This window comes from Balaenoptera acutorostrata, chromosome 5 (genome assembly GCF_949987535.1).
Source record: "Balaenoptera acutorostrata chromosome 5, mBalAcu1.1, whole genome shotgun sequence".
In the NCBI taxonomy this organism is placed as follows: Eukaryota; Metazoa; Chordata; class Mammalia; order Artiodactyla; family Balaenopteridae; genus Balaenoptera; species Balaenoptera acutorostrata.
The window spans coordinates 122,879,315-122,894,512 of NC_080068.1; the positions used below are offsets into that span (position 1 = coordinate 122,879,315).

The following is a 15,198-nucleotide window of genomic DNA, read 5'->3' on the forward strand; positions in this document are numbered from 1 at the left end:
ATCAAGTATTTTTATTTAGTTGGTTATTCTCTGGGTAAGTACTTACTGAACACCAGATACTTCTCAATGCTGGCCTTAAAACAGTGAACCAGCACAATCCTACCTGGCTCTTCCTCTTCATGTCCTTGGGCAAATCCCCTGGCGTCTCTAACACTATTCATCAGACAAATGAAAGGAATCTTTAATTTCCTATTCAACTCTAACTTTCTCTTATTCTTAATTCTGAAATGACACACATTTAACTCTGATAGGAATCCTATTCTAAAATATGAAGACTATGAAAGTACAGTATGGCTTCCCATTCTCCCAGTGCTCTTTTCCTGGATACTAATAACTAAATTTGTTTTTTTTTTTTAATTTTAGATACTGCTTTTTAACACATGACTCTGACACCTTGACTGTTCATGTACTGTGTTAAATTTTATTATTCCTAGCAGGTCATTATTAAGTATATTTCTCTTTATTTACTCCTCATCTAGTTGTAAGCAGTGTGGACCAATTACATGGGGGCATAAATATACTGTGCCCCAACTGTCAAGTCAAGAAAGCGACTGTTTAAACAAGACAAGCAAAGCAGTTATCTGCTGTGTTTTGTAAAGCCTGGTGAAGAGCCTGTCTTTTAATATCTGTAAAGATGTAATTCTTCTCTTTATATTGCAAATGATGCATGTTTATTAAGAAACAGCCTGTGACCTTTATAAATACTGTCTATGTCCCACTACATTTAGAAGGTAAAACAAACATGCTATCGGGATGTGATAGGTAGGTTTTCCTTGCTCCTCAGTGAACTAGAGAAAGTCCCATCTGATGTGCCCCGTGTACCTTTAACCACCATTAAAACAGCACAAAACAAGATCAAGAACCAAAACTACAACTGTGCCTAGTTAAAATGCTTGATTTTCGAGGAAGACTTTCAAAATGCATATACTTAGTCAGGCAAAAAGTCCTTTCTCTTTCCAAGCCTAACTTTTCCTTTGATTCTCTTAATTCTATCCCCTTTTGCCTCTTTAGTGCCCATTCCATGAACTATCCCCCTGTTGTCTTTCATGTTCAGCAGCACCCACTTCATCCCATATATTTCATCTGTTTGTTAATTAATTTATTCAAAAGACTTAAAAATGACTTTTATGTGTTAAGAACTGCACAGAGCATTTATCAATGAAAATAAAATAATGACATATAATCCTAACAATCATTAACATTTCTTGGGCTTTTCACACATTACTTTGTATCATTCTCACACCAATGACTGTGGTTGGCATTGCTTGTGTTCCCCTTTTACAGATAGAGACACCCAGAGAGGAACTTGATAGTAAGGTATGGAGCTAGCATTTGAACCTAGACCTTGAGACTGCAGAGCAGTATGGCCTATGACGTCGAGGAGACACAGCTAAGGATAAGGAGGCAGACACAAAAACAGGCAAATATAATGCATGATCATTTAAATAACGGAAATATAAGAAGCAGTGATAACCCAGAGGAGCTGTGGGCAAGATTTTACAGAAGTGACGCTTGAATTGAGTTTTGAAGGAAGACTAGGACTTTATTAGGACAACAGTTTTATTATTCCTCCCACAAAACTTTGAAATCATTTTGAACTGCTGTAGCAGACTGCTTGCATTAATGGCCTCCCTTTATCAATATCCTTTGCTCTGTAACTTTGTGGTCCCCTCCCACTCTGAACATGGGCTTCATCGTGTGATTTTCTTTGGCCAGTGAGACCAATATGATGCAAATAGAGTCTTAAAACATACTGCACATTTCTGCTCACGCTCTTGCTTCTTTGCCTTCACCTTGAGGACATGCCTGCGCCAGCCTGCTAGAGGATGAGACGCTGGAAAGAGCAAGTCAGCCCTGTTGTCCCAGCTAGGGCCCCAGATGTATGAGAGCCCGGCCAAGGTCAGCAGATGCCTGAATCAGGACTTCTTCCCCTCCACCAGCCCAACTCAGATAGTGGGCCTATCCAGCCAACCCATAAACACATGAGCAAAAATAAAGTTTATTGCTGTGTGTCACTAAGGTTTTGTTACATAGGTTTATTGTGGCAAGAGAGAACAGATATAATTCTTGCCTGCACCTCATCTCCCAAGTCCAAGTTAGTAGTCCAGTGATATCCATTGTACCTCTGATTCATTCATATTTCTTTTCCTTTCAATTATCATTACAACTATCCTATTGACAGATCAATTCCTCATTGCCTGTATCCTAAGCTACTGTAATAGCCTATTAACTGGTCTCCTTGCCTCCAAATCTTTCTCCTCTTCAACCTGTCCTACAAAAAGTGAGTAGTTTTTGTTTTTTTTTAAAACAGAGTCCTAGTGTTATCACTCACCTCCTCGAAGGCCTTCAATGGTTTATTTCCTTAAGAGCAAACTCCACGGTCTGGTATTCAAACCCTTCACACCCATCTAGTCCCAAATGTCCTTCTAGCTTACCTATTCATGTCTCCCTTTCCCTCATCATCCTGTGCTTCTCCTATTTGCTATCCAATATCCATGCAGTTGAAGGTCTCTTATCTATCCCTTTGCTAGCCAATATCCATGCAATTGAAGGCTTTATCTAGAAAGCCCTGCTCCCCCTTTCCAGATGTCCCAACCTTACTATTCCTACATATCTAGATCTTGTATTTTTGCCCCAGGAAACTTTTCTTGATTCCCAATTCTGAGTCTTCTCACATTTTTATACCGCTTTTAGGATTCTGCACCCTCACTTTTTGCCATAGTCATTTGTGTATAGGACTTGTATATCCACGACATTAGTTTCCTAGGGCTGCCATAACAAAGTGCCACAAACTGGGTGCCTTAAAACTGCTGAAGCTTATTCTTTCACAGTTCTGGAGCCTAGAAGTCCAAAATCAAGGGATCAGTAGGGTCATGCTCCCTGCACAGCTTCTAAGGGAGGGTCCTTCCTTGCCTGTTCCAGCTCTTGGCAGCTCCAGGTGTGCCTTGGTTAGTGGCAGCAGAACTCCAATCTCTGCCTCTGTCTTCACATGGCGTTCTCCCTGTGTGTGTGTCTAAACTTCCCTCTTCTCATAGGGACACCAGTCATATTGAATTAGTGTTCACCCTAATGACTTCATCTTATATTGATTACATCTGCAAAACCCCTACTTACAAACAGAATCACTTGCCCAGGTACCAGGGGTTAGGATATTAACATATCTTTGGTGGGGGCACAATTCAACTCATATACTCAGTATATTCTAGGGCAAGCACTGAGTCTTTACCTTAGTACCATTCTGACTAGTAAAGCACCCCCAGGACAGGGATGATACCTTCTTCATTTTGTGTCTGCTTAGCACATGACTTTGTTGTTCAACTTTAGGCTGAAATGAATCAAATTGTTTAAACATATTTGGAAAGATCATAAAAAAGTTCCGAGGCAGCCAAGAAAGATTTATTAAGCAACAATTGTGTGGGGTATTATAAAGCCTCACACACGGGGGTGGTTATTAATCAACACCTTAAAAAAAATCTCAGTTTGGCAGAGAGAAAAGTCCCTAACACACCACCGGAGACTGGCAAATTCAGTTTGAGGCAGTATGTGTGAGGGAAGAAAATAATTATCAGTTGAATATGCTCTCAGATGGGCTAATAAATTAGCTAATTTAGAAAATTAGGTTGAAACTATTATGTTATCTTCAGGTTTTAAATAGTGAACTTTTGAAGACAATATTGAAGCCTATCATGCCCAAAATATACCTATTGGGGAGCAAAGAGATGGGGTTATGAAAACCAAAATGTCCAGCAAAGAATAGGTGGCTTCCCTGTTAAAGTCAAGGGGTGCGAGGGCTCACTAATCTTTTCGGTCAAGCCATCCTCTTGGAAAGAACAGCAGTCACGGCACCTTCCTGGCAAGCAAAGGTCAAGAAAATCGTGTCTGGATGTCACAAGACAAATCAGTAAGTGCATCTTTTTTTGTTGTTGTTGTTGGAAACATTACTTTATGAAACCTTAAGAAGCTCTGAGTATAATTAAACTGTAGTCCAGATACAATTTAATAATAGTTAAATTAGATACAATTTAATAGTAGTTCAATTCCAAAATAAAAGTTATTGTAGGTGAGACCGTGAAATTTCCTAACACGTGATTTTACTATGTTGTGCTAAATTTTCTAAAACAACTCAGAGGAACCAATATTTACAGTAGATGGTGTATTTATGAAAAATCTGGCATCACCTGTATTATATATATGTATATATGTATATATAAAACCCAAGATTATATGAACTAGGAAACAGATGTTGTATATCTCAACAGCAATACTAGAGTGCAGAGTCTGAGACTGGGATTTATAATGTGGGATTTGGAAAAGGAGCAGTCATCTTGTTTTCAAAACCTGAAGTTTTTCTCAAGACCAAAGTCAACATTGTAACTGCCACAGAACAGGAAAAAGGGAAGCTTTTCTCGCTTCAATTGTTCATCTGCATCAGAAAGTCCAGTATCCCTGAGATAGGAACCACTGCAATAAGAAGGGAGTGAATAGGTTCTCCCAAAGGAAGATTGTTACTTCATTGTGCCTCTGCCCTGGTCACCAGGAGCAAACTTTGCATTTCCCAACCTAATGCTTGGCAGCACTGAGACGTTTCAGTAATGGTTCATCATAAACCCTGCGTTCTCCATCTTCATGAAGTAACCTTGTCTCCCACTGAATTTCCTTTTCCTTCCTTTCTCAGGCTTCTGCTCTTTGTCTTTCTTCAAGTCTATGCTTGGCTTCAGTTGCTGCATCAATGTCTCTGATTTCTAAGTTGAAATTGACATCCTTCCAAAGGCAGCGGGATTCGTATTCATCCTCATCTTCCAACTTCCTCACTTTCTTCTTGATTATAGGCAACTTCTTGTTATCTATAAAAACTAGATATTTTCCCCTGTTGAGTATTTTGCATACATTACACCATTCTATTCCCCTTCAATTGAGCAGAAAGACTTCTTGTCATTTGGAGAAAAAATCTCAGCAGAAATTCCGTGCTTCTTGCCCCCATAGGAAGGTTTAGTGTGGGAGATGATATTGGCACTATAGCCAGTTTTGGAACAATTAATATTGCATTCTCCGCCTAGTTCCACCAAGGGCACTGTGAGGATAGACCTTCCATAACCATTGGGGAATGTGAGAATGTAATGTTCATCATGGTCTAGACACGAGACACAGCCCTGTCCTATGTTGTACACCCCAGTTGACATCCCAAGGAATTTTGATTTGGTCCAGATATGAGCACTGAATTGTATCTTTTTGTTAAAACATTCAGCATAAAAGGCTGAAATGGATGGATGATGGGAAACCTGCTCAGCCACGAATGTTACGCTATTCTTGGAAACCCGGGGAACTGGTCCTTCTGAAACTAGTTCTCTTCAGTATCATTTTGGTAATGTCCAGTGACACTGAAAGATCTCGCCCAAAGTGGGGTTGTTTGGCTTTTTGGCAACCGATGCTTTCCTTCCTACGTGAAAGGCTGAGAGGTACCATTTTACAACCTGAGCCATTCGATCTCCGGCATCCTTCTGGTCACTAATACTCACAAACAGGTCCGGATGTGCAAAAAATCTGCATACATTTCTAAAAGAGATCTTCTTTCAAGAATAAATGTTGGAAGAACTACCTTAGTAAGATCCATTCCAAGCCTAACCTGTGACAACAGATGCATGATAACTCTCTTGTGCTCTTGCACTGACCCTGCCTCCCCTTCATCATCTCTATCATCGTGTGAATCAAAAAGGTCAGCGTCACTTATTCCATTGGACATGGAAGAATTAAGTGATTCCGTGGTATCTGGGTGCTTTAGACTATTTCCTGAGCTGCTGTGTGTCAAGACTGAGGCAGATCCAGAGGAATCTATTAAGTGCTTTGGGAATGAGCCACTCTGATGGAATTCATCCGCATCATGGAATTCATCTTCACTGCTAGAATAAGAGAACTCTGGGACTGTGTTTGGAGACAAGTTGACATGGCTTGGAGAAGTTAGACTGCTACTAAGTAGTGAGTGCCCACTGCCTGTACTATTTGGTGTTGGAGTCTGATGATGTCCCAAGGTAGCTAATACAAGGTCCAACTGGTAGAGAAGATGGACGCTGCTCTGACTTATATAACTGAGCAGGTTCTGGAGGTAAGACAGTCTGGGAAGGCATTGTGTTGATCACAGGTTCCAAGGGACTAGGTTGATATATTGCATCTACAGGATTAATAGTACTTTTAATTCCACCTGCGTGCTTCTCCGCATTACACTGGTCTTTAACGATCTGCAGCACCAGCGTTAATTGATTCTACCATGCTATTTGTTGTCTCTTTGAGAGTTTCAGTTTTCTTTCTCCGTTCATCATCTTTGCAGTTTCGAAGTTTGTCATCAAAAAGCTTTAACTGTTCTATCAAGATTTGTAGGTAAGGGCTTCCCTGGTGGCGCAGTGGTTGTGAATCCGCCTGCCAATGCAGGGGACACGGGTTCGAGCCCTGGTCTGGGAAGATCCCACATGCCGCGGAGCAACTGGGCCCGTGAGCCACAACTACTGAGCCTGCGCGTCTGGAGCCTGTGCTCTGCAACTAGAGAGGCCGCGATAGTGAGAGGCCCGCGCACCGCGTTGAAGAGTGGCCCCCGCTCGCCGCAACTAGAGAAAGCCCTCTCACAGAAACGAAGACCCAACACAGCCATAAATAAATAAATAAATAAATAAATAAAGAATGCAAATGACCCAAGGATCAGGTGTTTCAATTTAAAAAAAAAAAAAAAAGATTTGTAGGTAAGCATCAGCCTCTGTAAGTTTCTTATCAAAGTCTTGGACACTAGGAACAAGTCCTGAATCCAAACCTCCGCAAGTAGCCGTCAAGAAAGACCTTCACCAAGACCCCCGCCCTCTGTGCCTCCAGGGGAGGGAGCCGAGGGCTGCTTCTGAGCACCCCCTCTTCTCCCGCCTCCGCCGGATCACCGGGCTGCTGCGCAGTCAGTCCGGTCAGGTTCAGCCAGTAAGTGCATCTTTGCTGTATTCCAAACTGCCACCACAGGAAGTCAATGGACACCCCTAACTGCTGCTTCCCACAGGAGGCAATTAAGCGGTGCTGAAGAGGGCATGGCTGTGAGTTTCCTTACCGCACAGGGTCTTGGCTCACAGAATTAAATTTGCTTCTGGTCACCAGTTAGACTTCTAGCTCTCCTTAACCAGGTTGTTAATGAGAGTTTTTCTCGAAAGAAGACTAAGTAGAGGAGTGAATGATACATGAAACTAGAAATTGTAAAGAAAAAGCCATACCGTTTAGAGGGGAGACCACAGATTTAGACTAGTACTTGGATCTGGGTCTGCCACTTATGAACCACAACTGTGAGCAAGTTCCTTGGTCTTTCTGAGCCCAAGTTTTCCATTTATAGACAGGGGATAGCACTACCTTGTGGGGGTGTCATTAGAGTTTAGTGAAAATACGCATTTAAAATGCTTAACATTTGGAAGGCATGAAATAGATGCTAACTACTGTTACCATTATTATTCTATTGGAAACAATATTGGAACAGTAGTGACATCTCTTCCTAATTTAGGTTCATATTTCAGAGTAAACAAGGCATGATGATTGACTTTTACTGGTTTGACTTGCAACATTTAGATGACTTTTTACTTTAACTGATAGCAAATTGAATAGAAACTTGGTTCTTCGAGTTTAAAAAATAAAATAATAATATTGAAACCACAGAAGTAAATCCTAGCAGCAGCTAGAGGTACAATTTCAAATTATGCAAGATCACAAATGAGAAGACTAGCCATCACTTAGATGGTGCTTACCATGTGTCAGACTCTGCTCCTAAGACTTTTACATACAATAGCTCACTCAAATTAAGCAACAGCTTGATTAATTTAATATCCAACTGCCAGGGAATCCTAGCAAACATATTTGATGAGTTGAGTTCTATTGACTGTTCAACCGGGGAGTTTGCTACTAGATCTGGGGTTGTCAAACTTATTCTGTAAATGAATAGATGGCAAAAATACTGGGCTGTCAGTGTCATATGGTCTGTTGTAACTACTTAATTTTGCTATAGTAGTGCAAAAGCTACTTTACACAAACAAATAGGTGTGGCTATTTTCCAATAAAATTTTATTTCCAGACATTGAAATTTGAATTTTATATGATTTTCTTTTGATTTGTTTACAACCATTTGAAAATATTAAAACAATTTTAATTGGCAAGCTTTATAAAATAGGCAGCCGGCAGGCTGGATTTGGTCCAGGAGCCATGGATTGCCAAATCCTGTATCAGACAAGCAAATATTGATATGTTAAGTAACTATGGAAAAGACTACATTACAAGACTGGAAATAACATCGCTTCCTTCCTCAGGTGTCAGTCTTTCTCTTTCCCTCTGTAATCTTGAAACTTAGTGACTGCTTCCTGTATCTAGTTAGACAGCAGCTGATCTACTCAAGTTAGACTTTTATACGTGAAGTGAGTATGAGATGTTGGGCCACAAACGTGCAGAAATGACAATTTTAGTACAAATATATTCTCTATAATGGAACTTTCCTGACACCTCAAAATCCTTTTGTGGCCATTGGTCATTCAATCTTGAGCAGTTCAGAATTTTCCCTCTCCCCTTTCTCCCAGGTTGCATCTCCGTTCTGGAGGATTACATAGCACTAAGGCAGAGTACCGTGGGTAGAGCCTGGCCCTCATGTGGCATCTATCCATGCTTGCATCTGTTGAAATGTCATGGTCTGTAGTCCAGTGACAGTTCCTGGTCACTGTTAACCCTCCATGATGACATGCTGGACATCCCAGTTTCCTATCTTGTCTGTGGCTAATACCTGTGTTTATTTCTAGAATCCCGTCATCTGTCATTTGAGGTCTCTTCAAGTTCACCAGCTCTTCCTCATCTAAATTCCACCCTTTTGGGGGCTTATAAAATGTTGCCCTGCTCTACCACACTACACTAGGACTGTGACCAGCTCACTGTTTCTGTCTCCAGCGCTGTCATCCACTTAGCCATCTCTCTGCTAAAGCTTGCACACTGTGTAGTGGGGTGGGAGTCCTGCAAGGCTGCCACCTCCAGGGCTCATAATGGGAAGTAGGGTACAAGTCCCCCCCCTACTTTGGGACCCCAAACCTATAGGGGTTCTGTTGCCCCATGTTTACCTCTTCTCAGAGCCCACATCACCCTCTCATACTTGATGATTCTCAAATTCAGCTTCACCCCCATTTCAGAGGGATATTTTAAAATCACTGGAGCAACAGAAATTTGCTCTTATATCTTATGTATTCTTCCAAATATGTTCTTTTTGGCATTAACCTTATGCTTTGATTCCTTCAGCATCTGGCCTTTTGAGATACAAAAACTTTTTCTTTAAAGCTATTGCCTCCTATGTATTTCCAGAGTTAATTTTGAAACTCAGAAGCTGAAAATTGACTCTGTTTTTTCCCCATCTGCACACTGCTTTATTTTTTATTTTATTTTATTTTATTTATTTTATTTATACAGCAGGTTCTTATTAGTTATCTATTTTATACATATTAGGGTATATATGCCAATCCCAATCTCCCAATTCATCCCACCACCACCACCACCACCACCACCCCACTCCTGCTGTCCACCCTTGGTGTCCATACATTTGTTCTCTACATCTGTGTCTCTATTTCTGCCTTGCCAACTGGTTCATCTGCACCATTTTTCTAGATTCCACATATATGCGTTAATATACGATATTTGTTTTTCTCATTCTGACTTACTACACTCTGTATGACACTCTCTAGGTCCATCCACATCTCTACAAATGACCCAATTTCGTTTGCTTTTATAGCTGAATAAAATTCCATTGTATATATGTACCACATCTTCTTCATCCATTCATATGTCGATGGGCATTTAGGTTGCTTCCATGACCTGGCTATTGTAAATAGTGCTGCAATGAACATTGAGGTGCATGTGTCTTTTTGAATTACGGTTTTCTCTGGGTATATGCCCAGTAGTGGGACTGCTGGATCATATGGTAATTCTATTTTTAGTTTTTTAAAAAACCTCGGGGCTTCCCTGGTGGCGCAGTGGTTGAGAATCTGCCTGCCAATGCAGGGGACACGGGTTCGAGCCCTGGTCTGGGAAGATCCCACATGCCGCGGAGCAACTAGGCCCGTGAGCCACAATTACTGAGCCTGCGCGTCTGGAGCCTGTGCTCCGCAACAAGAGAGGCCACGATAGTGAGGGGCCCGCGCACTGCGATGAAGAGTGGCCCCCGCTTGCCGCAACTGGAGAAAGCCCTCGCACAGAAACGAAGACCCAACACAGCCATAAATAAATTAATTAATTTAAAAACAAAAAACAAAAAAAAAACCTCCATACTGTTCTCCATAGTGGCTGTATCAATTTACATTCCCACCAATAGTGCAAGAGGGTTCCCTTTTCTCCACACCCTATCCAGCATTTGAAGCATTTGATGCCCATTCTAACTGGTGTGAGGTGATAGCTCATTGTAGTTTTGATTTGCATTTCTCTAATAATTAGTGATGTTGAGCGGCTTTTCATGTGCCTCTTGGCCATCTGTATGTCTTCTTCGGAGAAATGTCTATTTAGGTCTTCTGCCCATTTTTGGATTGGGATTTATTTATTTATTTATTTATTTATTTATTTATTTATGGCTGCGTTGGGTGTTTGTTGTTGTGTGCAGGCTTTCGTTTTTAGTTGCAGCGAGCGGGGGCTACTCTTCGTTGTGTTGTGTGGGCTTCTCATTGTGGTGGCTTCTCTTGTGGAGCACGGGCTCTAGGTGCGTGTGCTTCAGTAGTTGTGGCTCGTGGGCTCTAGAGCGCAGGCTCAGTAGTTGTGACATGGGGGCTTAGCTGCTCTGCGGCATGTGGGATCTTCCCAGACCAGGGCTTGAACCTGGGTCCCCTGCATTGGCAGATGGATTCTTAACCACTGCGCCACCAGGGAAGCCGTGGGTTGTTTGTTTTTTCAATATTCAGCTGCATGAGTTGTTTATATATTTTGGAGATTAATCCTTTGTCTGTTGAGTCGTTTGCAAATATTTTATCCCATTCTGAGGGGTGTCTTTTCATCTTGTTTATAGTTTCCTTTGCTGTGCAAAAGCTTTTAAGTTTTATTACGTCCCATTTATTTATTTATTTATTTATTTATTTTTATTTCCATTACTCTAGGAGGTTAGTCCAAATAGATCTTGCTGTGATTTATGTCAAAGAGTGTTCTTCCTATGTTTTCCTCTAAGAGTTTTATAGTGTCTGGACTTACATTTAGGTCTTTAATCCATTTTGAGTTTATTTTTGTGTAGGGTGTTAGGGAGTGTTCTAATTTCATTCTTTTACATGTAGCTGTCCAGTTTTCCCAGCACCACTTATTGAAGAGACTGTCTTCTCCATTGTATATCCTTGCCTCCTCTGTCATAGATTAGTTGACCATAGGTGTATGGGTTTACCTCTGGGCTTTCTATCCAGTTCCATTGATCTATATTTCTGTTTTTGTGCCAGCACCATATTGTCTTGATTACTGTAGCTTTGTAGTACAGTCTGAAGTCAGGGAGTCTGATTCCTCCAGCTCCGTTTTTTTTCCTCAGGATTGCTTTGGATATTCAGGGTCTTTTGTGTTTCCATACAAATTGTAAAATTTTTGGTTCTAATTCTGTGAAGAATGCCATTGGTAGTTTGATAGGGATTGCACTGACTCTGTAGATTGCTTTGGGTAGTATAGTCATTTCACAATATTGATTCCTCCAGTCCAAGAACATGGTATATCTCTCCATCTGTTTGTGTCATCTTTGATTTCTTTCATCAGTGTCTTTTAGTTTTCTAAGTACAGGTCTTTTACCTCCTAGGTATTTTATTCTTTTTGTTGCAATGGTGAATAGGATTGTTTCCTTAATTTCTCTTTCTGATCTTTTGTTGTTAGTGTATAGGAATGAAAGAGATTTCTGTGCATTAATTTTGTATCCTGCAACTTTACCAAATTCATTGGTTAGCTTTAGTAGTATTCTGGTGGCATCTTTAGGATTATCTATGTATAGTATCATGTCATCTGTAAACAGTGACAGTTTTACTTCTTCTTTTCCAGTTTTTATTTCTTTTCCTTCGCTGATTGCCATGGCTAGGACTTCCAAAACTTTGTTGAATAATAGTGGTGAGAGTGGAATCCTTGTCTTGTTCCTGATCTTAGAGGAAATGCTTTCAGTTTTTCACCATTGAGTATGATGCTTTCTGTGGGTTTGTCATATATGGCCTTTATTATGTTGAGGTAGGCTCCCTCTATGCCCACTTTCTGGAGAGTTTTTATCATAAATGGGTGTTGAATTTTGTCAAAAGCTTTTTCTGCATCTATTGAGATGATCATATGGTTTTTATTCTTCAATTTGTTAATGTGGTGTATCACATTGATTGATTTGCGTATATTGAAGAATCCTTGCATCCCTGGGATAAATCCCACTTGATCATGGTGTATGATCCTTTTAATGTGTTGTTGGATTCTGTTTGCTAGTATTTTGTTGAGGATTTTTGCATCTATATTCATCAGTGATATTGGTCTGTAATTTTCTTTTTTTGTAGTATCTTTGTCTGGTTTTGGTATCAGGGTGATGGTGGCCTCATAGAATGAGTTTGGGAGTGTTCCTTCCTCTGCAATTTTTTGGAAGAGTTTGAGAAGGATGGGTGTTAGCTCTTCTCTAAATGTTTGATAGAATTCACCTGTGAAGCCATCTTCCTGGACTTTTGTTTCTTGGAAGATTTTTAATCACAGTTTCAATTTCATTCCTTGTGATTGGTCTGTTCATATTTTCTATTTCTTCCTGGTTCATTCTTGGAAGGTTATACCTTTCTAAGAATTTGTCCATTTCTTCCAGGTTGTCCATTTTATTGGCATAGAGTTGCTTGTAGTAGTCTCTTATGATGCTTTGTATTTCTGCGGTGTCCATTGTTACTTCTCCTTTCTCATTTCTAATTTTAATGATTTGAGTCCACTCCCTCTTTTTCTTGATGAGTCTGGCTAAACATTTATCACTTTTGTTCATCTTCTCAAAGAACCAGTTTTTAGTTTTATTGATCTTTGCTATTGTTTTCTTTGTTTCTATTTCATTTATTTCTGCTCTGATCTTTATGATTTCTTTCCTTCTACTAACTTTGGGTTTTGTTTGTTCTTTTCTGGCTCCTTTAGGTGTAAGGTTAGATTGTTTATGTGAGATTTTTCTTGTTTCTTGAGGTAGGATTGTATTGCAACAAACTTCCCTCTTAGAACTTCTTTTGCTGCATCCCATAGGTTTTGGATCCATGTGCTCTTGAGAAGAAAGTATAAACTGCTGTTTTTGGATGGAGTATCCTATAAATATCAATTAAATCTATCTGGACTATTGTGTCAGTTAAAGCGTGTGTTTCCTTATTAATTTTCTGTCTGGATGATCTGTCCATTGGTGTAAGTGAGGTGTTAAAGTCCCCCACTATTATTGTGTTACTGTCAATTTCCTCTTTTGTAGCTGTTAGCATTTGCCATATATATTGAGGTGCTCCTATGTTGGGTGCATATATATTTATAATTGTTATATCATCTTCTTGGATTGATCCCTTGATCATTATGTAGTGTCCTTCCTTGTCTCTTGTAACATTCTTTATTTTAAAGTCTATTTTATCTGATATGAGTATCGCTACTCCAGCTTTCTTTTGAATTCCATTTGCATGGAATATCTTTTTCCATCCCCTCACTTTCAGTCTGTATGTGTCCCTAGGTCTGAAGTGAGTCTCTTGTTGACAGCTTATATATGGGTCTTGTTTTTGTATCCATTCAGCAAGCCTGTGTCTTTTGGTTGGAGCATTTAATCCATTCATGTTTAAGGTAATTATTGATATGTATGTTCCTATGACCATGTTCTTAATTGTTTTGGGTTTGTTTTTGTAGGTCCTTTTCTTCTCTTGTGTTTCCCACTTAGAGAAGTTCCTTTAGCATTTGTTGTAGAGCTGGTTTGGTGGTGCTGAATTCTCTCAGCTTTTGCTTGTCTGTAAAGCTTTTGATTTCTCCATTGAATCTGAATGAGATCCTTGCTGGGTAGAGTCATCTTGGTTGCAGGTTCTTCCCTTTCATCACTTTAAATATATCGTGCCACTCTCCTCTGGCTTGTACAGTTTCTGCTGAGAAATCAGCTGTTAACCTTATGGGAGTTCCCTTGTATGTTATTTGTCGTTTTCCCCTTGTTGATTTTAATAATTTTTCTTTGTCTTTAATTTTTGGCAATTTGATTACTATGTGTCTCGGCATGTTTCTCCTTGGGTTTATCCTGCCTGGAACTCTGTGTGCTTCCTGGACTTGGGTACCTAATTCCTTTCCCATGTTATGGAATTTTCAACTACGAGCTCTTCAGATATTTTCTTGGGTCCTTTCTCTCTCTTTTCTCCTTCTGGGACCCGTATAATGTGAATGTTGGTACGTTTAATGTTGTCCCAGAGGTCTCTTAGGCTGTCTTCATTTCTTTTCATTCTTTTTTCTTTATTCTGGTCTGCAGCAGTGAATTCCACCATTCTGTATTCCAGGTCACTTATCTGTTCTTCTGCCTCAGTTATTCTGCTATTGATTCCTTCTAGTGTATTTTTCATTTCAGTTATTGTATTGCTCATCTCTGTTTCTTCTTTAATTCTTCTAGGTCTTTGTTAAACATTTCTTGCATCTTCTTGATCTTTGCCTCCATTCTTTTTCCGAGGTCCTGGATCATCTTCACTATCATTATTCTGAATTCTTTTTCTGGAAAGTTGCCTATCTCCACTTCAGTTAGTTGTTTTTCTGGGGTTTTATCTTGTTCCTTTATCTGGTACATTGTCCTCTGCCTTTTCATCTTTGTCTATCTTTCTGTGAATGTGGTTTTCGTTCCACAGGCTGAAAGATAGTAGTTCTTCTTGCTTCTGCTGTCTGCCTTCTTGTGGATCAGGGTATCTAAGAGCCTTGTGCAAGCTTCCTGATGGGAGGGACTCGTGGTGGGTAGAGCTGAGTGTTTCTCTGGTGGGCAGAGCTCAGTAAAACTTTTATCCACTTGTCTACTGATGGGTGGGGCTGAGTTCCCTCCCTGTTGGTTGTTTGGCCTAAGGCAACCCAGCACTGGAGCCTACAGGCCCTTTGGTGGGGCTAATGGCGGTCTCCAGGAGGGCTCACGCCAAGGAGAACTTCCCAGAACTTCTGCTGCCAGTGTCCTTGTCCTGGTGGTGAGCCACAGCCACCCCCTGCCTTTGCAGGAGACCCTCCAACACTAACAGGTAGGTC

At 40.4% G+C, this 15,198-nt stretch overlaps 1 pseudogene; it reads right to left on the reverse strand.

The window, feature by feature from the left end:
- Window positions 1-4,560: 4,560 nt before the first annotated feature.
- LOC102998122 (oxysterol-binding protein-related protein 9-like) lies at window positions 4,561-6,377 on the reverse strand (annotated as a pseudogene).
- Window positions 6,378-15,198: the final 8,821 nt, after the last annotated feature.